Source organism: Oenanthe melanoleuca, chromosome 1A (assembly GCF_029582105.1).
Source record: "Oenanthe melanoleuca isolate GR-GAL-2019-014 chromosome 1A, OMel1.0, whole genome shotgun sequence".
In the NCBI taxonomy this organism is placed as follows: Eukaryota; Metazoa; Chordata; class Aves; order Passeriformes; family Muscicapidae; genus Oenanthe; species Oenanthe melanoleuca.
In genome coordinates this window covers 42,521,028-42,545,469 of record NC_079334.1, presented here as the reverse complement: position 1 = coordinate 42,545,469, position 24,442 = coordinate 42,521,028, and the positions used below count along the sequence as shown (strand labels likewise).

Here is a 24,442-nt window from a genome sequence, read left to right as displayed (position 1 = left end):
AGAACTCTTTCCCCTTCCCACTTACTGGTGGAAGGAAAGTCATGCATCAGGTAAATTTTTGTTATTGCGAGGAAGGAGGGACAGAGGAATAATGTGATGCAGTTAAGAAATCACTAGGAAAAAAGGCAACAGTGTTCACTGTTGCTGATGGATAGGGATGCTCAGTTTGGCAGCTTGTGTCACACATCATTTATCTCCAAGTAATTCTTAAATATAAAGTCACTAGGAATATCATTGAGAAGCTGAATTCCTGCCAAGGTGACTTAGCAGCAGATGAACTATTTTACCTTTTCCATTTAGAAAGAGGCAGATGCCTGTTTTGCAATAATGTGCTACTCACTGAGATCTAAGCTGGTATTTCCAATTCTTAGGGCATTGCAAGAACTTGAATTGGTCAAATGGTCCCTTTTCAAGGACTGACTCCTGCCCAATATCCCAGGAATAAAAGGAGTCAGTAGGTTAAACATCTTTGACAATATTTCATTAGGCAGCACGACCTCAACCACATCCCACAGGAAGCAGATTTGAAACATAACTTATGCAAGAGACAGCTCTGGCAGTACCTGGGCACTTGAGCAGAGTGTATTCCTGCCTTGTTCTCACAATACCCAACACTTACAAGCACACCAGGTAACTGAGTAATTGCTTCATATTGATTGTTCAAAACCCCCTCTCCATAAGATCAACTTCTCCAACTTCTCTTGAAAGACAGTGAAACAACCCAAAATCTGAATGTATGATGAATTATTAACTTTTCTCAGTATTTTGAACACTAAGGGCACATCCTACTCCCACAATGAACAAAGCAGCACTGGGCAATGTCAGGATCTTAAGCACAGCAAAGGTAGCAAAGTGTAGGTGCATTGTCTAATTCCTAAGGAAAACAAGGCACTGATGAGAGAGACAAGGCTGCTTTTCTGCATAGACTGATCCATTTCAGAAAGCACACACACCAGCTCCAAGAAGAGGAAACCACAGACCCACAGGCCCACTTTCCAGTCATACAGGCCAGTTTGAAAGTTTGGCTGATAGAGAATAAAAGAAAAATACATCTTACCTCCAAATGTAAAATGCAACATTACAATCGGGGTTCTCCTCCCCAGCTAAGGTGATTAGAAATGTTCAAAGCAAGGTCCACAAACCTCAATGAACTGAGATTAGGACAGCTCACAGGACATAATTCACTTTAAAAGAAAAACGGTCCCCCAGAGCAAATGTGAAGCTGGCTATAAAATGATTGACGATACATCACATATAAATAGAGCCACATCACAAATACTGTGGGGCTGGTGAGAACAAGGTTTCTAATCCAGCCTATCTTAACAGCAGGCTATCTGAAGAACTATTTTAACAATTGCTTGTTTAGGAGTTCTTCTTCCTCTCCTGTTCAAGTGTAATTTGGTTTGCATTTTAAAACTACAGGGTTCTTCCTCCCTGCCCCCCAGCCTCACTCACCCTTCAAAGTGATCTGTTTAAAATGATTACATCCTAAGGAGGATTCAAATGAATATAAACAACAGCTGAAAAAATAAGCACTTTCCAAGGGATGACTAGAAAGGTGGTCTTTCTATTCCTGCCATGACACCTACAAAACACAGCAAGGATGTGTTGTTTTGCTTTGCTTTCCTAAAGCCCATGGAACATTTTGAGGTTTCAGCTCTGTTCAAACACTGCCCCTCAAAAAAGGCTTTATAGCCTACAAGGAGGTTTTTCACTGGCAGGTTGACAACTATGAATAACATAATTGAGTTACACAGCTAAATTTGATTTGAAAAGAAAAGTAATTACTGTGTTTTTTCCACTGATGAATTAAAACAGTCATATGACGAATTCCTTAGAAGCAAAGACAAACTACACTCCTAATTACAAAGCTATGGGTACACAAAATACTGGGATATCAAACTTAGAACAAAGCTGTTGCTGAAGCCCATATGAAGGTTATCCCCATGCTAGGATTTCCAGCTCACTGATTATGTTCCCCCTGACCAGATAGAAGAGGTCATGATTTGTAAGCAAAGTTAGACAAACATCTCCTTGCCCACCCCCTGCTGTTTTACTCTGTCCTGCAGGGCAAATTGTTTTAACAACTTTTTTGTTAGAAGGCTTGTTAACAAGGCTATAGGGGATACAAGATGCATATCACACACATCCATTCACAATGACGACTCAACGACCTAAGATTAGCATGGTCAGCCCATTCACCTGCTTATTTAATCTCTGGTGCAAGATAACTACATTAGAAGAGGAAGGGCACAATATAACAGCAATAAACCACCATAAAGCAACTATTAATAATTCAAAGCCTATTTCCAATATACATTATGCACATGATGAGGAAGTCCCATTCCCTAGCTACACTACAAATAACATGTCTACAGTGAACTCTATAGCTCTCTGTGAGGGAAATCCGGATCCAGAACTGATAAGGAGAATCTGCATCAGCACCAGCACACAGCTGCTGGGTCCTTTTGAGTAATGAACAACCCAGAGCAGTCGGGAAGGAATAGAGCCAATCCACTTATTCCTTCAAAAGCCCTCTAAATGGACCCTAGAAGAACTTTTTTGCATTTTGTTAGCCAATATACAAGGACCAACAGAGGAGTTAACTGCTCTCCTCCTCTAGCATCCTAGCGCATCACTCTTCCAACTGGAAGTCAGACGATCCTTCTCAGAGTATTTTCTTTTGAGGAGCCATACTGCAAAGGCAGGCTACCTGCATTTAGCAAAAGGAGGAAGCCCCGTAACAAAGCATCGCCCCATGCCAACACATCTGATTTGGCCGTGTTATCCTTGGCTCTGCACATCGCTAATGGAAACTCAATCACACACTGCAGTGAGGCACGACCCAAACCTCCAGCCGAGAAAGAGGTATTCTCACGGATGCTCCCCCCCTCTCTCCTTAAGAGGGTATACAGATTTAGAAAGAAGGAAATCTTGCCTTTTACAGTCTCCCATTGATTTTTAAAATTCTATTTTAAACAGCAGCCAGACTTTACTCCAATGTACACATATACTCAGGTTTCACCCCATCACCTGTTGGCTGTCGAACAACACCCTTCTTTGTTAGGTCTCACAGCCCTCATTTGAGACAAGTTTCCAGAGAAAACACTTGAAGAAAGTGTTCAATAAGTCACAAGACAGGAATTGTAAAAAAATCGGAAAGTAAAAAAATTCTGCGCCCAGCCCCGTGCACCGTGGCAGCCCCGCGCCCCCATCCCGGAGGAGCCGGGACGGTACCTTCCTCAGCAGGCAGAGATCCCTGAAGGACAGGTGGGAGGTTTTCCATCCTGACCAAGTTTCACAGACGTTAAGGTGGGTCAGAGGCACCCCCAGTCCCGCGGGTCCCCACGCTCCGGAGCCGGATGCGCAAAGGCACCGGCAGCCTCCCGCCTGCCCTGCCCGTCCGGCCGAGCGGTACAGGGCACCGCAAGTTACCTCTGTGCGGCACCGGCACGGCGGCCGGCGCAGGAGAGGCGATGCGGGCTGCAGAGCCGACCCGCAGCTCACACCGAGCCCGGGGCTGCACAGCTCCCCGCGGCTCCTCCCGTCCCGGCAGCCCCGAGCAGGCAGCGCCAGGCACGGACCGCCGAGCGCTCCTCCAGCGCTGTCCCTGCCGGCCGACGCCACCGCCTCCTTTCCTTTCCTCTCCCCGTCCCGCCTGCTGGGAGCGCAGCGGGAGCGCTCCCTGCGCCGCCCCCGGCCCGGCCGCCGAGGGGGCAGAGTCCCGGGCTCCTCCCGAACTCGGCACCGGCACCGGCTCCGCAGCCTGCCCGCGCTCCTCCCGAACTCGGCACCGGCCCCGCAGCCTGCCCGCGCTCCTCCCGAACTCGGCACCGGCCCCCGCGGAACCCCAGCGCCCTCACCGCTCCTCCGTCAGGCGGCGGGAGGGATCTCTCCCACCAGCGATCTTCGTTCGAAGCGCTGCCCGAGGCGGGGGAAGGAGTGTGGGAAGGGGGAGCGTCTCCTGCCACCGCCCCCGAGGCAGGAAGGGTCGCCGTCCCGGCCCGCCTGCCCACCCAGGGGACCGAGCTGCTGCAGAAGCAATAAATTCTGCGCTCAGGACACGACGGACACACGGTGTGGCGACACTGCTTTTGTTCGTGTTTACGTCCAAAATAGATTTCCCACCCCACCCTGGACGCGCTCCGGCCGCCCCGGGCTGACCCGGCCCGGCCCCCGCCGCCCCGCGCACCCGGACGGGAAGGACTCGGTTCAGGACGGGAAAACATTTGTTCTACGTCTCTGTACATGAATAATAAAAGTACAATAAAAATAATAAACCCTATCTGAAGCCGAGGATCTCAGAGATCAGCTGTCCATCACTGCCTCACTTGGCACATTCCAAGTGGGGAAGAGGCGTCCGAGCCCCACCTTAGGCACAGAGAGGTAGCACCGGGGCATTTTCTAAGAGGCTGCCAGTCCCCGCTTTTACCACTTCCCCCACCCCCGCAGGCATAAAAACCCCCGAGAGGCGGGTGGTTCGTCTTCAAAGGCAGGCGGACGGCTTCCCCCCGGCACCGCCAGTGTAACCGTGAACACCGCGGTCAAATTTCCTCTTCCCTCCCTCTCTTTGTCTCCCTGGGGAAGTCATTATCAAAGGGGATTTATTCCCGCTGCATCTCGGGGTCAGGGCGGCAGCGCAGCCCGGCTCGCCCCAGCCCCTCGCACCCCGGGCCGGCTCCCGCAGCCGGGGGCGGCTGATCTGCCCAGGACGGCGAAGGGGCACTTCTCAGACACTTAGCGCTTCCCCCAGGAGCCGAACTTGCATGGCTTTAAATTCACTTCTGTACATTTGAATGGCTTTGCCGGCAATGCCCTGACGGGTACCGGCGCGGGCTGAGTCGCTCAGAGCAGCGTCCCTGTGCTCAGCTCTGTCACCCCCTCCCCGGGCTGGGCACATCCAGTCCCACGGCGAGCCGGGAGAAGCCTCCACACCTCCCGTGGGCTGATTCCCCATCGCTGGCAGGCAGCCAGGCCGGCCCAGGGAGCAGGACCACCACCGGGCTATCTGATCCCGAGAGGCGCAGCCCATCCTGGGCTAACACGATCCCCACCAGCAGCCGAGAGATGTGCTCCCACACACGAGCATAGATGTGCCCCCAGACAGGACCATAGCTATGATGTGCCCCCAGACAGGACCATAGATGTGATGTGCCCCCAGACAGGACCATAGCTATGATGTGCCCCCAGACAGGACTGTCACACCTGTCACCCTGTGGAAATGCACGAGGCCCGCGCCGCCCCAGCCACAGGCAATCAAAGCCGCGGTCTGTGGCTCCTGCGGCAGGAAAAAACCTGCTAAACTCCAGCAAACTAACCAGCTCCCATCTTTCCACACCCCGTTTCACTTCCATAAGCAGTTTCGCTGGTTGTACTACCTCCATTCTTATACAGCTTAGGCGTTTTGAGGTCAAAATTGGCATATCGCTTGGATGAACTAGAGATTTTGTCGGAGCTTTTGTCAGTGATGGCTTTAGGAGACCCAGACTGTTCCTATTCTGTTTGTTGGACTGAGCAGACCCCATCTGGCGGCCAGCTGAACATCTGCCAGCTCCATTCATCATTAATCAAAAATGGAAATGTCAGGAATAATGTTTATTCTCCCCCACTACATGACTGAATAAATACCAACAATTTGCATATATTGTTTACTCCTTTTCCAGAAGTGCCTGACATTTTCTCAGCAGCTCCCCACACTGAGGGCTCAACACTTCTGCATAGCAAATTGCAAAAACGAGAATCTCCTTTGGGAACTTCTGCAGCATAATCAGCTCAATGGCTGCAGAGAAGTTTGCAAAGTTTTGTGACCAAGAGTCTACCGAAGCCAAAGAAGACACGTTCACTTACTTTTCTGGAAAATCAAGCTGTCCCCCATTTTCCTAACACTTTCCTTGACACTGAGGTGTCAGATGGTTGGCTACATAGCTCTCATTCTTTTCCTGGACTTTTGTGACTTAAACACAGAAACTACTACATAGTTCTGAACAATGCACTTATAAATTACCAGGCCAAAACCAACCATTGTGATTTTCTAGTCTGAACTAATGTGGTATTAAGATTTTCCTGCATTTTTTGTCTGCATGAACAAACCATTTAATATGGATTTTAAAAGTACCAGCAATGAAAAATGCTATAGAACTTCTGTTAAATCCATCTATAGCCCCTGATAAATTATTTCAGGTAGTCAATTATTTTACAGTACATTATTTTCCATTTTTTTTTAAGATCTCAGATTGCTGTGTTTCAGTGCTCAAACACTCGATTCTATGGTACCCTTGAATGTTAGGCTAAAGAAACAGCTATCATAACTCCCCTTAGGCATCTGCAAATTGTGAAAGTCATTCCTGAACTACCTCCTTTGATTTCAGCTGCTTCCATAAGAACAAATGTGTTGCTATGATTTCTTCTTTATTTTCACACAACAAATATGACAGCATACATACTCGTTATGTGAAGTACAAACTGTGCAACAGAAGTTGCATAAAAAAAAAAAAAAAGAAAAAAAAAAGCTAAAGAGACAGGCACAAACTGACTTGCCCTTTATGGCATGTACTACCACATTCTTGACTGTGTCTGGGTAGAGCTGATCCTTCAAACAACTAAATGCTTCAAGGGACCTGTAATAGATACTGAACCTTTTGCCCTAAGGTATTAGCACAAATTTAGTCCAGGTAACAACTTTCTTGTACTACTGACCAGGCCAGGGATATTCTCTGGCCTGTAAGAAATTTGCTGAGTTGTCAGTGTGATTTCCCAGTTCCAAATAACCCAGATCAGGGACCATCCTCTGAGATAACATTGGTAATTGCTACCTTTGTTGGCAGTCACAGAAGAGAGACCAAGCAGCAGAAAACAAATTAACCTCTTGTGCTTCAGAGGCAGTTTCTCCAGGTAGAGTAGCACAACACCCACCTCTCAAGCCTGATTTAGTTCTGTGGATAAACAGAGCAGCTCATCATCTACATCATCACCCTTTAACAATCACTATCTCATCCCAAGACTTTTAATTAATTATTCATTTAAAATAAAACATCACAATTCAGCTATGAAAAGTGAAAGCATGCAGAAAGATGAATGGAAACCAGAGCAAAAACAACAACAAAATTTCAGTAGTAATTCTTTCAGAGAAATCAATGAGAAAACTCCCCAAAATAAGCCAGGTTTTGTATTTTTAACTAAAGCAGGAGAGGCTTTCTGTATATCTGACAGCACAGGAGGAGTCCATGGAGCAGGAATTACAGCTGCTCCCCAGGCAGTGGCTATGCACAAATCGAAGCAATGTCTGATGCAGGCAGGTATGCCCTTCAGGAATTTTAGGGATGATGACTCAATGTATGGTCCTGCCTGAAGGCTACAGCACAGAGAACTCTAGGATGTATTTACAGCACCAAGGTCCTTTCCACCCCCAGTGGCCATGGGTCTATGCCCCCAGGGAGCAAAAAGACCAAAATAAGGGAAGTGTCATTGTGATCTGAGATGATCTACTGGAAAACCTAACCCACTGAAGAATACTGGTCTAATTCCCTAGACCTGCCACGGTTAGAACAAGGAAAAACCATGACTGATTCCTGTGAGGCTGGACTGTTGTGGAGATGGAATTGCCAGCCTTTCTCCCTCTCTCTTCTGGAAAAACTGTTTACACACACTTGCTTAGCTGGTGTATAAAAACAGCCTGACCTCCAAGAGCATTTTATTTAAAATATGTTTGCTGTGGTGTATTCAGAAACCCCTATGGACATTCACTGCACCTCTGGATACTTAAATGTCATGTCAAACCCAGCCCTAGGTTTCCTCTCCCAGGTTATGAGTGTGAAATGTGCCTTCACAGATGGGAACAGTTTGCACAATTTTATCACTATCTACAGTCACTAGGAGACACCTGACACATGGCATGTCCTTGAAGCAAAGCACAAACCTTGAAGGACCCCAGTGGAACACCAGGCAAAGGCCACCCCTCTCTGTGCCACTCCATGCCTACAGCCATAGTGAAACTTGTCCCTGTCCAACCCTTCTTCCTCCTGGCCCCCCAAACTGGGCAGTTTGGCACAAGCAATGGATCACCATGTGCTGCTGGGAGCAGAGGCAAACCAGGGGTGTTACCATTGCATTGAGACCTCTGTGCCACTGACTGGTGTCTTCCTTATTTTATTTTCTGAGGCTGCAGAGAAAGGGTGTGAAGGCAGCAGCTCATGACTTCTCAAGACTCTAAAGTCTCACTCCTTGCCAGTCTTTAAATAATGCTTAAAAATAACATTTAGATAACATTTAAAATCCAGAGAAAGCCACCTCCATAGAAGATATGCATGTAAAACACAAGAGATGATCTGCAATAAAGAGATACAGGGATTAAAAGGAAGCGTGCGTGCAAAATGCAACAAGTTAAAAATATAAGAAAATTCATGACTTTTGTCCAGCAAAGGGTTTGTGATTATATGATGGTGCTTGATTTCCACTCTTCTCTTTGCTGATTCCCCATCATCCTAACAGTCTGCATCCAAATCAGGTAACAGATCAGGAGACAATCAAGTGGAACTAAATAATAATAACAACAGCTCATTTTTATTTTCACCTGCCAATGGTGCATAGATCTGCTGAGGCATCAAGCAATCAGGCATCAAGGTGGGCAACATGCCTACTGCTTGCTTTAGAGAGCTAAACCAGCTATAAATGGCCTGAGGACTGGCTGGCATAAGCTGCTGTGTGTTGGGAATGCTTGACTGAGAGAGGTTTATTTTATTTCCTTTCCTCAGTGTTCTCAGAGGTGAAGACCAACACACCTTCTAAAACCACGATCCTACTTTGCTTCAGCAGCAAAGAATTAAAATTTCATTAAAATGCCCTTCCTTGTCAGATCGGGCTAGGACTTGCTCCTGAACCAACAGGTCTGTTGCTGCATCTGGAAACTCTTAACCCCACAGGCTCCTCTGAAGACAGCAATCTTGATTTTATCATAATTAGCTCGGCACAGCCCGCAGTCACACAGGGTGCAGGTAAACACCCAGGTGCCCACAGCACCACTGAACACCAGCTGTGGGCTGGCAGTGGGGCTCTGGCCACACCAGCACCCTTGGACAGGCACTGCCCTGCTGCCAGGCTGCACAAGGCACAACAGAGGGCATTGTAAGGATGTGTGCCTGCAAAGCTTTGCCACTGGCAGAGGCTGACGCAGGTGGAAACGCTGCCTGGGTTTTTAATAACACCCAGCACAAACACCATTATGCAATGGTGAAGGTGTTGCAGAGCCTGTGCTAATGCACTGTTTGCTTATTGAGGGAATTTCAATCAAGTATTGTGCCAAAGCCTGTGTGGATGGTGAATGATGTCATCTTCTCTGTGTCAAGCTGTGTTCCCAAGCCTTGCCTCTGAAGAACCCCTCAAATTTATCTAAATTTGTTTGAAAATTGATTTAGATTAAAAGAAGAAATGGTATGAACTCAGTGGATCTTCTACTGTGGTCAACATTCATACATGCAGACAAAGGGACATTTAACCCAGGAGCTGGCACCCATGTAAAAAAAAATCTAATAATACTATAATATCAATAAAAATAATACAGTAGTAATATTATAAATTATTTAAACAAATATTTGAACTAGTATTTCAAAACAAATTTCAAACCCTTTATGAGTGCAGTTTTGTTGTGTGATTGATGCTCCAGTTATGCTCAGTCTTCCCTGTAGCTGGCAATGCTTTTTAATAGTCTGAACTTAGGAAAAAAACAAAAAACCAGCACACTGCAAACACAAGTGAGAGGACAATGCTTAGATTAACAATTTATTTTACCAAATTAATGTCACAGGTCAACCTCAAGGCAGACAGCGATGCAAGAAGGATGCAAAAACGTCAGGTGGATAATGAGATGCACTGCACCTTTATTAGCTTTCCTTAGTACAGCAGCTGAAAGAGACACTACCTGATTGATGAGCTACCAAGACTGAAGACCATGAAACTCTAGCAAAAGGCATCACCAAAATATGGTAAGTAGTTCAGTATTTTGCATAGAAAGATCAATGGCTAAATAATGGTCTGAGCCAGGTGAGCCTGGGAACAGCCCTCTGACTTCTTACTCAGCAAACAAAGTTGGGCAGGCTTCTACCTCACCAGAGGTTTGCTGCTCTTCTGTCCAGTCTGCCACTACTGTTACTGTAGTTTGATTTGTATAAGGTTTCATTTTCTTCACATTTAAAAAGGCTTGGAGTGGACTAGGCAGCACCAAATGACGTCCTGACTCCAAAACTGAGACACAGTTTTGCAATGTGTTGCCTTAAAATTGCTGCCTTAAAATAAAAATGATACTCATATTTTCCCCTTCCTCTAATTCTTTCCAACCCTGAAATTAAAAAAAAAAAAAGGAAGGAAAAAAAAAAGAGAATATAAGAAAAAGTCATTCACCTAACTGAAGTTACTTCAATGAGAGCCACAAAGGTTTGATTCCTATGTCTTTCTTAAATGCACTGTGAAAATATGCTGGCATTTTTGTAAAAAAAAAAAAAAAAAAAAAAAAAAAATCCAATCTCTTGTTTCCCAATGGAAGCACTGTAATGCAACCCACTACTCCAAAATGGGCAACAAACCATCCCCCATGTACATGGCTGGGCAAACAAAAATCAGCATTAAGGGGCTTTTGCCCTCAGTACAAACTTCACCTCACTAACATGAATCTAACTCAGTATGACAAAAGATGTGGGGTAAACAGAGATTGTTGAAGCTTGCTGTTTTTTTTCCTGGGGCATGGGGACAGTGGGACAACTGAGCACATTTTTTGGGAAACCCAGAGGCTTTCTGCTTAACAGAGTAAAGAATGCTGATCTGGAGGTTACATACTTTTATTTCTCCCCCCACCCCCTTCTTTCTTTTTAATTTCTTTTTCTCTAAGCATGATTAGTTTTTCACTGCTGGTTTAGCTCCCAGAACTGGTTTATTGCAGGATGAGTTGAACCCAGTTCTGTTAGGAGTGGAAAGGGAGGAACATCAAGAGGGATGGTCCGACTCCTGGTCAGCAGCTATCATAACTACACTGACACATCCAAACCACATCAAAAGGCAATCAGGAAGATGGCTTCAAGAGTACTTTTCCCAGATGCATGCCAAATACCCTTGTGATTATGGATACTCAGGTGTAAACTGAGCAGAAAGATTAGGCAAGAAGTGCTAGTTCAATAAAAACCTCAGACCTAGCAGAGTCACCATCCACAGGCTTTTGAAAGGATAAGGAATTGGCTGGACAGTGCATACAAAGAGCTGTAATGGCTTCATACACCTCATCCCTGAGTGTTCAAGACCAGGCTGGATGGGGCTTTCAGCAACCTGGTCTAGTGGGAGGTGTCCCTGCCCATGGCAGGGCAGTTGGAACTAGATGATCTTTAAGGTTCCTTCCAACCCAAACCATTCTATGATTCTATGATGATACTATGAAATAGTATTCCCTTCTCCACAGAGCTAGATGCTTAGGATTGGGTGGTTGGAAATATAAAAGTGCTCCTTCTCTTCATCTCCACTGCATTGGAATTTAAAGGCCAAGTGGGCAGGCAGTGTCTGTTCAAGATACAAGTTATGTCTGTCTGTTCTGTAGGATAATATTGAAGATTGTAGTTAAACAAATATTCAAATAGAAATCCAGTAATAATTATGTCTTTTAGCTAGCAGTCATTATCCTTTCCACACCAATTGGCAAGATAACTAATTGTAAGTACAAAAGGGAAAAACAGTTTAAATCCCCTAAATATCAAGCTTCATCTTACCAATATGACACTACTGTAGAAAATTCTGGAGCCTCCAGTACATATGTATTTCCTTAACTGTGTTTCTGGAAATTTTTGTAGACTCCTAAGAATATATAAAGATATTTTAGGACCAAATATTTTTGATTATTCACGGTATTGAAAGTCCTTATACATGAAGCAAACATACAAATGAAATTGTTTCAAGACACTCAACTGGTAACCTTGACACGAGTGACCTTTGTGCAACATCCATTGATCCCTAAGCCCTCATGGTACTGTCAGCTGCTGAAACAGCAACTGCTTGACAATACCTGACACCTGATACTCAGTTGGCAGCCACCGAGCTTTAAGCTACACCCACCTGGGCTTGCCAGCACGTCCTGGCTTTTCTGAGCAGCTTGCCCAGGAGGAGGAACTCCTTTGGGTGCATAGCCTTGAAATAACAACACCTAGCTTTGAAGGAGTACCAGAATTCAATGGAAGTAAGTGCTAATGCAACCTATGGCCATAGGCAATGCATGCTTCTAGAACTGACAACTTTCACCCCCATTCTTTAGAATATTAGAATATATTTATATTCAGCCACCATAAAGTGGACCATTTGCTTCCAGTTCCAATAACAGAGGCTGAACTAATCCACTTAAGTGTCAGGGCACTTGCACAAAGTTCAAGATTAATTTCTGAAATTCTGCAGTTTCTGAAAGAAGTTCAACCACGTTCAGCAGGAGACAGGAGAAAAGAATCCAACCCTTCCACTACATATTTTATTATTTTTAAATAGGTTTTGAAAGCATATATTTAAGATAGCAATATAAACTCAAATTTCAACAAACCAGGTTTTTGTTAAGTAAAACCTGTGAACATCAGAGCTGCTTGATATGACTACAGATATGTATCACAGGTGATTTGTCAAGGCATGGCATTTTTACAGGTCTGAAAAATGGCACTCATCACATATGCAGCCTATTTAAAAAGTCCTGAGAATATTAATGTGTGTTTAGTATTAAGTTTTCAACAATTTAGTCCCTTTATACTTTCATATTTTCCCAAGCTGCTTCCTTGTCTACAAAAGTTATTGCTAGAACAAGATCAACTCTCAGACAATCAGTAAGCAGAGGAAAGATGAGAATCAGTGTTTCACAATGACCATATACACATGACTCTCCAGCTTAATGTAATCTTAGGATTTTTGTGTTACAGACACATCCCTCCCTCCTCAGTCAGCAGCTACTTTCTCATCAGTGGTACTCCTTCATAATGCTTCTCTGATATGCCGAACTAATGAGTCAGTGATAATTCAGTAATAATAATATTGTTTTTGCAGATGCAATTGACAGCTGGTCTGGACTTCACTTCTACCTGATAACAAGAACCTGAGTCTTCTGAAGGTACTCTGAACCTCTCACTAAGATTTGAAGCAAGAACCACTTTTCCCAGCAGAGAGCAGGGTGGGGATTTGGGCAAGAATCACTTTTTAGGTTTGGATGATTTGCTTTCATCAGCAGATATCCCACACACACCTTCAGACTGCTGAGTAAGCTCCATGCACAGAAAGAGGAACTTAATAGATGTGCCTAATGGGCACATCAAAGAAAAGAAAAAAAGAAAAAAGATAAAAGGCTTGAAAAGACCATCTAGTTAAATTAGCTACAGTTTCATTAAGAAATGGATGAATTAAGAATGGAGAGTACTGACAACCAACATGGTGTCATTATACAGTTAGATTAAAAATATCCTTCCTCAATCAATTCTTGGTGTACTGGTCAGACAAAAAAAACCTAAAATTTTTCAAGACTCAGTTACTGTGCAAAGATCTAGAGAGGGGTCTGCTTAGCAGGAGCAAACCCCACTCTTGTGGAATTTTATGTACCTAGTTTGCACAACATTAGGCTACAGAAAATAAGGAATGCCTACATAAACCCAGACTGGCTCTGTGCTGGGACCATAGAGCCTCAAGTGTGGATCAGCTTCCTCCTGTAAATTAGATTAAGGCTGGATTTACTTCTTCCCTGCACATGGCACAGGTAAGATTACACTTGGGAAAATCTGCAGTCAAAACCAGCATGTAGAGCAGGGTGAGAAGCATACACTCAGCACTTCTTAGCAAATCCAACTAGATGATGACTTATTAAAATTTCAGGTAGACCAGCTTCTGCTTGATACCATTAGACTATGTCACAATGTGACTGATTGATCCTTCAAGATATGTATGATCAAGCAGCATCAGCGGTGCCACTGGGACAACACACCTGTGAGGGGAATATCAGACTTCCTGAACGAGGAAAATGAACCATGCTGAGGAAATGGAAGAGGGCATTCTAGAGGGTACTCTACAGCTTAGATGCTAAAATAAGACTTTTGTACCTAATTACAAACTTATTACTCAGTGGCCATCACTGCAATGGACAAGTTGCCTCCTCTTGATTTCTCTGATTTACAGAAGACAGTGGAGCTAATGGAAAAAGGTCAAAAACCTGAAGCAACATGCTGAGCCTGGAGCAGTGGATTTACAGTAGAGATCCGTTACCACGCTGAAAATGACTGAGGTAAGTTCACGAGATGCAATTATCTGTAGCTTTTTCCCATTAAGTCTTGTAACTCTCTCAATGAGAATTTAAGAGCATACATATTTCAAGTCCTGTGTGAAGTTAATAACTTCACAAGAGAGAAACGGTGGAACAAGTCATTCACATTTTGTACTATCAACAAATAAACGCTGGAGAGCAAGTTTTTGGATCCAGCTATTACCTCTAATTACACGTATCTCTATGAATAAATGGAAGCTAGTTTGCATTTTTTCCCTGATCATTAGCCTCACTTACACAAGTGTTATGAGGCCAGTTTTTTATCCATTAGCGCGAATTAAGCGATACCCTGCTGAGTGCAGGAGTGTTCAGACATGCTGGCTGTGGAGCAGCTGCTCTCCTCCTTTGGTATTGAATGTTGATTAGCATCACAGCACATGACACACTGCAGGGCATATTGTGTGTCACACCACAGCATACAACAGTTAATGAGAGCCCAAAGCAAACCCCACGGTTTAGAAAGCCAGTCTCTGCTCTGAACACCAAGGCAATAATTAAGCACATGGGTTGTCCCCATGTGAATGACTGAATCCCTTGAACAGTGGGCATTCATTTTGGGACAGTGCTGACTACCTGACGCACAGCTGTACATTTTCTCAGTTATCCTAAGCAGCAGCTGTACCCAGATAGTAGTATAGGAAGATACTCATGTATTACCCTTACAATTCTGATCAATGAGACAGAATGAAGTATCTGGATCATTACATACAGAACATTTATAGAAAGACATAACAGCTATGAAAACAGAATGCCCTATATAAACTCAACTCCTCAAATACAGATCAAGGTAAGTATTGACTTCCTGTGACTGCTATTACATCACCAGCACTCTTTATTAGCTTTCCTCATCTGAAAGATAGGCCGATACCACCCTTTTTTTGCACAGATTCATACTTATTTGAAAGCTACTTTGACAATACTGTAAAACAGTGAAACTGTATCATCAACATTTTGCTACTTTGATGCAGTTACATGAAGGCAAAGAAAAGCTTTTCACAACAATGGAGAAATTAATGTCACACTGCTCAAACTCTGGTTATGTTAAAAGAAAACACGTTTCACCATAAGGGGTAACAATACAAGAATGCTGAGAGCACTGCTGCCTCAATTCAGCTGCACAGTACATGAAATACTGGCAACAATTAGCTTGGTTTGTTCTGAATGACTGGAACTTTGCCCTTTGATTAGTAAAAGTTTCATCATGCACATCTTTTATCTAGAAGACCATTGCAGCAACAGAATCCACTTTTCCAGCTAAATAACATGGAGGTCTCTTGCTTATGGACCCCGAGGAGAAACCCTCTGGGGGGAGCATGCCAAGTTCAGTCCTTGGAGTTTATCTAATTGCCATCATAGGTGTACATCTGCTTCAAAGAGCAGAACAAAAACCCTTGTGTGAGAGGTGTTAGAAGAAATCAGACATTAATCAGAATTATGAAGAAACAAAATAATCCACTGTGCTATTCACAATACAATTTTATCAATTTGCAGGAGAACATAATAGTATAAAAACAAGGGGTTAAAAATGTTTACATCTACAGCTCAGTCCACAGAAACAGCTGAGAAGAGATAGATCACTTCTCTATTTCAAAAGATAAAGGAGAGAAAAAAAAAAATCACAGGATGACCCCAAATTGTATGCTGTCTTCATTTTTTCTCCCATAACTCAAGGGCACAAAGACATTTTTCTGATTTGGCAGACAGAAGGCACTTCAGAGGCTGGGCTTGATATTAAAAGGGATGTTATTTTATAAACTGAGAACAGAGTTAGATTATGCCAGAGATCTTTATTTTTGATGGCACCAGCCTCTCTTCCAATAAACTCAATGAGACTCACTGCTAGAATGCTCCAGTAAAATAGTTAGAGATGATGCTACCTCTGCAAAACTACTGCAAGGAAGCAGTGCCAAACTTTTTTTTTTTTTTTGGACAAACAAATGTTCACAGTTCAGTCTTAGGAAGGGTACCCATAATAGCATTTCTTCAACCCAGCTCCTTTTTCTACACCTTAAATTAACTGCTCAGGTACTGCATATGCATAATAAACTAACTGCACCTGTAAATTGTAGGTGCAGAGTGATGTTCTGGGGACTCCTGGCCCAGTGTCTCCCTGGAGACAGGCAATCACCAAAAAGGAAGCCCCCAGGGGCAGACTGGGTGAGCAGGTCACACTGTGCACTTCTGCTGAGAACAGTGCTGAAAGCCTTCAGCCCCCAGCCCAGGAGGCTCTGGAGAACACTCATGTCAGAGCATGGTCTGGGAGGACCAGTGAGACACAAGCCACGAGCCTTTGGTGCAGCTGCAGCCTGCACAGTGTCAAACACCCTCAGTACCCCAAACACTGGCACCCCAAGAACCTTGGCCCTCCTTTAAAGGAAAGGACACTGCAACCATCTCTGCACTAGTAAATTAAACAGGAACAGAGCCCAAGTGTGAACCCCAGCCTGCACTCACACCCTTTCACTGGGCTTTGCTTCGCAGGGTGGTTTTGAGTAACTAGCACTACTGGGCACAGTGAGTGGGATACAGGAAAGGGTTGGGCTTGGGTTTTTCCATCCTCCCTCCACAGTCCTCCAGTGCCACCACCAAGAGTCTTTGAGCCATGCTTTCATGTAGTACCCCAACACCCACTCCGCTCCCTGCTGAGTATTTCAGACATGCTGAATGTGAAAAAAGACAATCCACTAAAGAGCAATGTCTGTAAAAAGGGCTGTGGATGTGTACTGCAGGGAAACTATGGGCAAGGGCAATGGATTGGACAGTCTAGCATCTTGTCTCAGGGTCAGAGCACCAGTTACTATTAAATGAAACACTGCCCAGATAGATTCTAGTGTTGGCTTTTGAGAAGTCTCCCACTGACTGTAATAAACATGGTTAAAAACATGGAATAGCAGTGTAACCGCTGCCTTCCCGCAGTTTTTAGGCTTATATAAGTTTCCTTAGAATAACAATCATTTAGATTGGAAAATACCTTAAAATCATCAAGTCCAACAGTTAACTCTGCCAAATCTACCACTAAACCATGTCCCCCAAGTGCTGCATCTACATGTCTTTTAAACACATCCTTATAAAAATAAATTCTGGAACTATTATTTACTCCAGCCTGAGTGCTGGAAGTAGTTATAAACTTCAATGCAAAACATCTATGTTATAAAATACTTTCAGAAACTCTTCCATCTTTTGGAAACTTTTTGAAATAATCCAATTTTTAATAAAAATAGCTTTGAGTTATATACATTTGAGAAGCAAATGCATTGTTGCTCAACTGAAAACAAAATTAAAGAAATTTGAAACTCCTTTTTTGAGTTTGGATGATTTTTTAATGCATATTACACTTACAAAAGAACCCTAGAGTAAATGCAAAAAAGCAAAGGGACTTTCAGTGTCATTCACACAGATATTAATTTCAGAAGATACTACTGTTTTCAATCAAGTTTAACACTGTTAATTTTTTCTTATTATCAGCAAAACAAAAAAAGTACATGCTGAGAATAAAGAAACAGCTTTGTTTATCTTCAAAATCATGTGCTTACCAGAACTAAAGTATGTATTTGCCATATGTCAGCCTCTGCCCCCCTTCTTTAAATTACAAATTCATTAATATAGCACAGCAGTGCTACATCATTAGCAAGGAATAAAGCATATTTTAAAGAGCAATTAAGTGGTATAAAACTACTTGGACAGAAAGGTTTTCCACTGCAGCAGTGTCTTAGGAAGAAGAAAGGGGAAACCTGACACGAAGGAATGTCAGCCTGAACTTGATTAATTTGTGCTCAGAGCAACACATCCCATCCCCCACTGCAATGGCAGCAGCTTCCCACATCGCTTTGCTAAATTCTCCCTTAGAGCTTTCTTCTGATCTGCAGGTCATCCACGAGATGGATTGTTCAAATTGACATCTTTAATAGAGTCATATCTTCTCTGCTATTGTCTCAAACTTCACAACTCAAACCATCTGTATTGGATGTGCAGGCTCCCAGAAATGGCTGCTTTGCAGACAGATTGCAGGGGCTGAACACTCAACGTCCCGGGTCAGAACGCCAGAAGCCGACTCAAACACTCGCACAGACAGCAGCCCTTCCACAAGACCCTGTGCTTTCCTGGAATGGTCAGACTGGAAATATCAAGAGTTCAGGACAGGGGCACAACATGACTCAAAACCAGGTCAAGTCTGAATTTTAGTTTCCTTCTCATTGCTTTTTTGTTACTGGGATTTAAGACAAGAAGTCTAATGGTTCAGTTTTATGGCTTAGAAAGAAAAGTCTTGAAAAGCTCAATCCCTGTTTTAAATGAAAGCAGATACTCACCCACACAGAAAAAGCTCAGTGTTTAACAGTGCTTTGCTTTCAAGCATTGTTATGTTGTTGGAAAAAAAAAAAATTTCTTTGAGGTTTAATGTAGAAGAATTTATTTAATTTAATTTATTTCTATTGCGAAATTAAAACTGAAGTTTGTTAAATAAACTTACTGGCTTTAAAAAAGGGAAACAGTGAAAAAACATTACATCTGGCCTATGAAGATCCTAAGAGTATCCTCAAAACTCCTCTCCTTTCCCTTGGGAGTTAGAATGCTCAGGAAATTTGGCTCTTAAATCAACATATGTTTGTTATTTAAGTTATACTGTGATTGTTTCTTTTCTGTTCTGAGAGACCATATCATGGCTATTCCATGCAACTGGAAGCAGCATCATTAGCTTGTGAATATTACATTGCCCACTCACCTACTAGACTAGAGAGAAAACACTTTTGCTGCATAGAAAGCCTGACAACCCTAAACAAGCTACAATAAAAAGCAAGACCTGATAAAAATTCCATTACTTGCTTATCTGCAGAGATTTTTCCCAGTTCAAAGGGTCAATTTCCCAGCAGGGCACCAGTGCTTATCAGCTAGCTGTGCTGAGCCTTTCAATTGCAGAGAGAAGTGTTGCCTCCAACTGGCATGACAATGGCACTATTAAACAGGCACTTCAAAGATACAGATGTTGTAAATGCTTTGATTTTGCCAAGTTCTCTATGCCATCACTATCCAACAGACTTTTTCATGTAGAGGTCAGAGCCCTTACTAAGCAAAAGAAAAACAGATAATAAAATAAGTCATGTGAAATGCAACAAATCCATCACATGCCTCTACACCCAAAGTAGGTCCTCTTGTTTTCCTAGGTACAGAGAAGCCTATACCTGGTCAAGAGAGAAACAGGGCTGCCACAAGATAAGGTTCAGTGAATCTGCTGCAGCAGGTCCAGTAGGACTTGTGTATATCCCACAAACCTGCAACTTTCCTTCCCACAGGAGTAAACATGCAGACAGTAGTACTACTGAGGAGAACCTGGAGGGGTGGACACTTTCAAGAGCAGATCTGCTGATTAGCTGATGTCTGACAAAACAATCTGGATTCACTTTAAGCAGGCTGTATAGGCAAGACAGTCTTAGATGATTAAAGGGACATGGAGTTTGTTTGTTTTCTAGCTTGCTATCCAGTGAGGAGACTGGGCACAGTCAATATGGTCACTCTCTAATTATCACAGGATGATGTGATGTAGGTCATGCTTGTTAGGGTGTATTTGTGGTCATCCCACATCTGCCAGTTTGCATCAGCACTGGATGCACATGCCTTTATCTAGATCTTGGATGACTTGCTTCAGATTTTTCCCAGTATTCGATCTTCCTTCAGTGTGACCTTCCTTCCCACATAAACCATATGTTTTAAGCAAAGGTCTGCTGCCCTGAGCACAAGAAATATGCACATCATTCATCTTTTAAAAATTCCTTTTCACTTAACTCTCTCCTCACTTTCTTTGGAGCAACAGTCCGAGTCCCAGCCTTGTTTTTTCAGGCCAAGCATCTGCCTGGATAGAGCAGCATATTTTGCAAGGAATGCTGCAGTCTCTTTCCAATGTCTACAGTGCAGTTCCTTCAACCTGTTAGCCTGCAACCCTTGGGACATAGGTAAGAGAAAAAGGATTGTAACAGCAAGAAGCTTCATTTTCACATGAATGAGGGCATGACAGGAAGTTTTCAACCCAAAACATTTCCTGTCTGATCAAGAGGCCACAATTTACACATAGGAGTAAAACCTATTGTGACCCACAGCAAACCAAGGTAATCTCCTCTAAAATATGCCTGTTGATAGCACAAACAAACCCTGACTAAAATAAGTTTTAATTCTCAAAAGCAGTTTAAATTCAGGTAAGGGTTAGATTCAATCTTCACTGAAGGAATTATGGTTTTTCTAGTTTTTGTACTTCCCTTCTAATAAGAAAAAGCCTTTTCACTTGGATGTCCCGTATCCGCTTCTGCAAGCATGATTACAATGAACACATACAAATACAAACTATTATATTATCACATGCTCTAGGATACACTATACCAGCAGAGACCCACACACTTTCCACTTGTCCCAGCAGCAAAGCTGCAAGAGCAGTTTGTGCCACCATATGACACCTTGCAGGGGACAACCACAACACAGGGCAAAGTTTTAGTTTCAGTAACACTGACCTCCACGTCTGACAGGCTGAGGTGTGATATCACAGGAGTCATAAACAGTTTTGTCTCACGGCTTTATTCCATCTCAGCTAATGTACACTGTGCCCTCTCCTTCCATGCCCGCGGCAGCAGAGCAGTACAGCTTGTGGTTGTGACTTGCACACTATAGTCTCTCTCTTCCTTTCTTTTGTCCTCTGCCTCCCACCTCCCTTCTGAGGCATTACCTTTCAATTAGTCACAGAAATACAGCAAAACACAGCTCTGTGATCTCTTACATGGTCTTTTATCTATAAACACTTAGTATTTGACTTCTCTCTAGGAGGAGCAAGCTTTTCAACAAAAAAAGGGCTTTTCAGAGAAGACAAAACTGGAGGAATTTAGTAGGAGATGTTTTAAATATTTATGCTAGCCACCTCTATGCTTGTTTCTGTCAGATACATGCAGAAAAGGTTCTCTCAAAAGGTAAAACTAAGCAGTTGTGGATGAGTCTTCCAGGTGTGTACTGGTCTGCTTACACAACCAGCATGTACACCAGTGGTCCCTTCCCTGGAGCTGCCCACTTTCTTTAGACCTCAAACTTGAACATCTGTACAGATAAGTCTTTGTGCCTCTGGAAACACATTGCTTTAGGTGTACATGCTGAAATAGAAAGCGTTTCAACATCAAGTCACGTACAGCACTCTGACAGAGGATGCTCTAAACCTGTGCAGGGAAGATTGGTTGCCAGGGACCATCCAGCTATTTTACTCTGTTAGTAATTAGATGCCTCCCTTTAGAAGAAATCTGAAGCCAGTATTACCAAAAATGATCCTCAGGTATCTAAAAACATTTAGTAGGCTTTACAGGAAGAAAAAAGGCAGAGTTAAAATTTCAAGTTTATCAACGAGACATGAATTTCTACTACCTATACGGCACACATTTATTTAAAACAAGTAATCTACAACAGATTCAATGATCATGCCATTCTGCACTGATTTTTGAAAATTTTGTAGTAGAAAATTATGGGACAGCAGGCTAAAATGCCTTTTTAAGTTTTAACTCAAGAAGAACAGTTAATTTAATGTCAGTCTTCAGATGCATATATAACCAGGGACCTGACTGACAAAACAGCTCTATCATGAAAAGCTTAGTTAAAATTTCATCAGTTAATATCTAGATGGCTTCCCTTGACAACCCTGCTTTAGCTGCTGTGCAACCTGTCATTTTGCAACATGATTTGAGGAAAAATAAACACTGAAATAAGGTTTTGCAATGCTCAGCTTATCCTGAAACATATCTTCATTAAACCAAGATACAGGAATAAGCATTTTTTTAAAAATACAGCATGCCTAACTTTATAGTGTAACATACAAGCAACCCAGGACTGCCCCGGGAGCCAAAGAAAGCAAGATTCAGTATGTAAAGTTTTATCAGAAACTCATGGACTAGGCTTTCTGAAATAGTTACTAATGATCTAGAAGATCACTCCTTTATCACCTTTTTGGGTTTGCTCATGTTGCTTATCACATTCTTAGCACACCTCCCTAAGAAAAGTCCTGCTGGTGAGTTCATTTCATAGGGTTGGTAAGAAAAAAGTTTAAAATTCTCCTTTGTAGTGGTGCCTGGGAAGGTTGACCTGGAACACAGACTAGACAGCAAAAGGAATAAAACAGATATTTATTGAAAGGATACACCTTGGGCAGTGCAAGAGCCTGGCTGGGGCTACCCCTGAGTTTAAGGACCACAGTTGCTCACTTGTTTCTGGTGAGAGTGCTTCAAAGTGCAAGAACAGGCCAGTCCATCCAAAAGTTTGGAGGGTTCAAAACTCGGATATGACTCCAAATGGAGTCAGTGAAGAGAATTCAGCACTGGGCAATATGCCCTTTGCCATATGGCTGCTGGGCTCCCTGCCAATCACAGCTCAAGAGTCAGTGCTTGAAACGGTAAGATAAAGAATTACAACTGTCTCAGGCTGGACCCCTGAGCTCACACATCTGCAAAGATGTGCGTGCCGACACCCAGAAACAGATCAGAAACAGAGATCATGAGCTGGTGGAGACACAGGCTCATAAAGCCACATGATGCAGTGCAGCTGGATATCCAGCTTGGCCCAGCAATGATATAGTTGCATTTACATAGCTCTTGTGTCACTAAAATTGGAAGTCTCTTGCATTCCACCACAGCTTCTTCTTCCAAGGAAGTAGAGCCAATCTGCGAATGCTGAGAACATCCATCTGGGGTCTAGAAATGCTCCAAATGAAAGCTGACAGGATGAATCACCATCTTCCTGCCAGCTGAAGAATGGTTGTTAAACCTCTTCCCAATCTCCTTCCCCATCCTCATCCCCCATCCTAACAAGGAGCTGTGATACCCAGGAGCAGAAGGGGCAATTCAGGTGAACAGGAGAGCAAACACCAACAGTCTGGATCTGGAAACAGATGCTCATTAATGGTAAAAAAACACTCCAAAGAAAAATGTTCTAAGTGCAAAGCTGTTTAAGGGTAAGTTTCATATATAACTTGACATTACATAGAAAGGATTGTTACTTTCAATTAAATCTCTGAATATCTGTGAAACTGTGACAGCTTAGGTACAAACAGCACTCATCTACCAAAAATTAATAACCTGAAGCTTTATTTTAACAGTGTCCAATGGGATAAACAATCAGCATAGTCAGCACTGGCAATGCTGGGAAATGGCCAACACCAATGCAGCAGATTGAGCAGGACTCAGAAACTGGGAGGAAAGCAGCTTAGGGAGGCCCATAGCCTTAGGCCAAAACACAAGGCACTGCTGTGCAGAGAAGGGAAGGGAAGGGAAACAGAAGACAACTTCCATTAAGCCACATAAATCACTGGAACTGCTTATAGGGAGGGAAAAGTACTGGGATGAGAGGACTGTCTGTGCACTGGAGGATGCTTGGATCTTGGTCCACCAGGCTACAGCAGTGCCAGGAGATCTCAGGGAAGGGAAAGGGACAGCAGGAACAGCCTCAGTAACAGCATCTGCACTTCCAGAGGTTGCCCTTGCAACAAAGTCGCTGCTGGTGCAGAGCCACCTTTCCCAAAAGGCAGAGTTTTCAGAAGAGCAAGCCAGAAAGCCATAGCAAGCCACGGTTAGAGAGGACAATGTGCTCAGTGCAGAATGCATCCTGCTTTACACTCACCCCAGCATCTCCTGCTCATTCCTCTGCCCAGGAGTAATGGATGCCCAGCAGTATGACTGGATTTTGCATCAGATTTTTCTCTGCTTAAGATCTTAATGGAGCTTCAGGTTTCACTTATTTTCTGATGGCAAAAATATCCATTGTAGTCTGCTTGGCAAAAAGGAGGACCTACCCCATTATCAGTCTTACAATCTGAAGTGACACAATACAGACCTTGGTATTTCTCTCCCCAGGGCCCCCTCAGTTTTGACAAATTCACTGCAGTACTGATGCAGACACTCCCTCTCTCAGCAGTTTGGCTGCTGTTCTCGTGACAGGACTCTGAAGGGCAGGGAGGGAAAGATCTTGAACCAAGACAACAGAGCACAGAGATTGTGAGCTACAATGAAGACAGGCTGGGCTGCAGGCTCTAGCTCTACTTACAAACAAGATACATACTACATGTGTGCATATGTACACACACAGGCAAGGCTATAAGCAAGATAATTCCAGAGCACTTAAGGACAC

The 24,442-nt window shown here is 43.4% G+C and overlaps 1 protein-coding gene across 2 annotated transcripts in view; it reads right to left on the bottom strand.

Annotated features, from left to right (window-relative positions):
- The window catches only part of PRICKLE1 (prickle planar cell polarity protein 1), a 63,922-nt gene that overhangs the window by 11,187 nt on the left and 28,293 nt on the right, over nt 1–24,442 (bottom strand). Inside the window, exon 1 of one of the 2 annotated variants that reach the window (XM_056508020.1) lies at nt 3,864–4,097. The exons of the other annotated variant lie outside the window; for it this stretch is intronic. The gene's annotated coding sequence lies outside the window, so the exon portion shown is untranslated. Of the gene's footprint in view, nt 1–3,863; nt 4,098–24,442 lie in introns of those variants that run through there. 2 annotated transcript variants of the gene reach the window in all.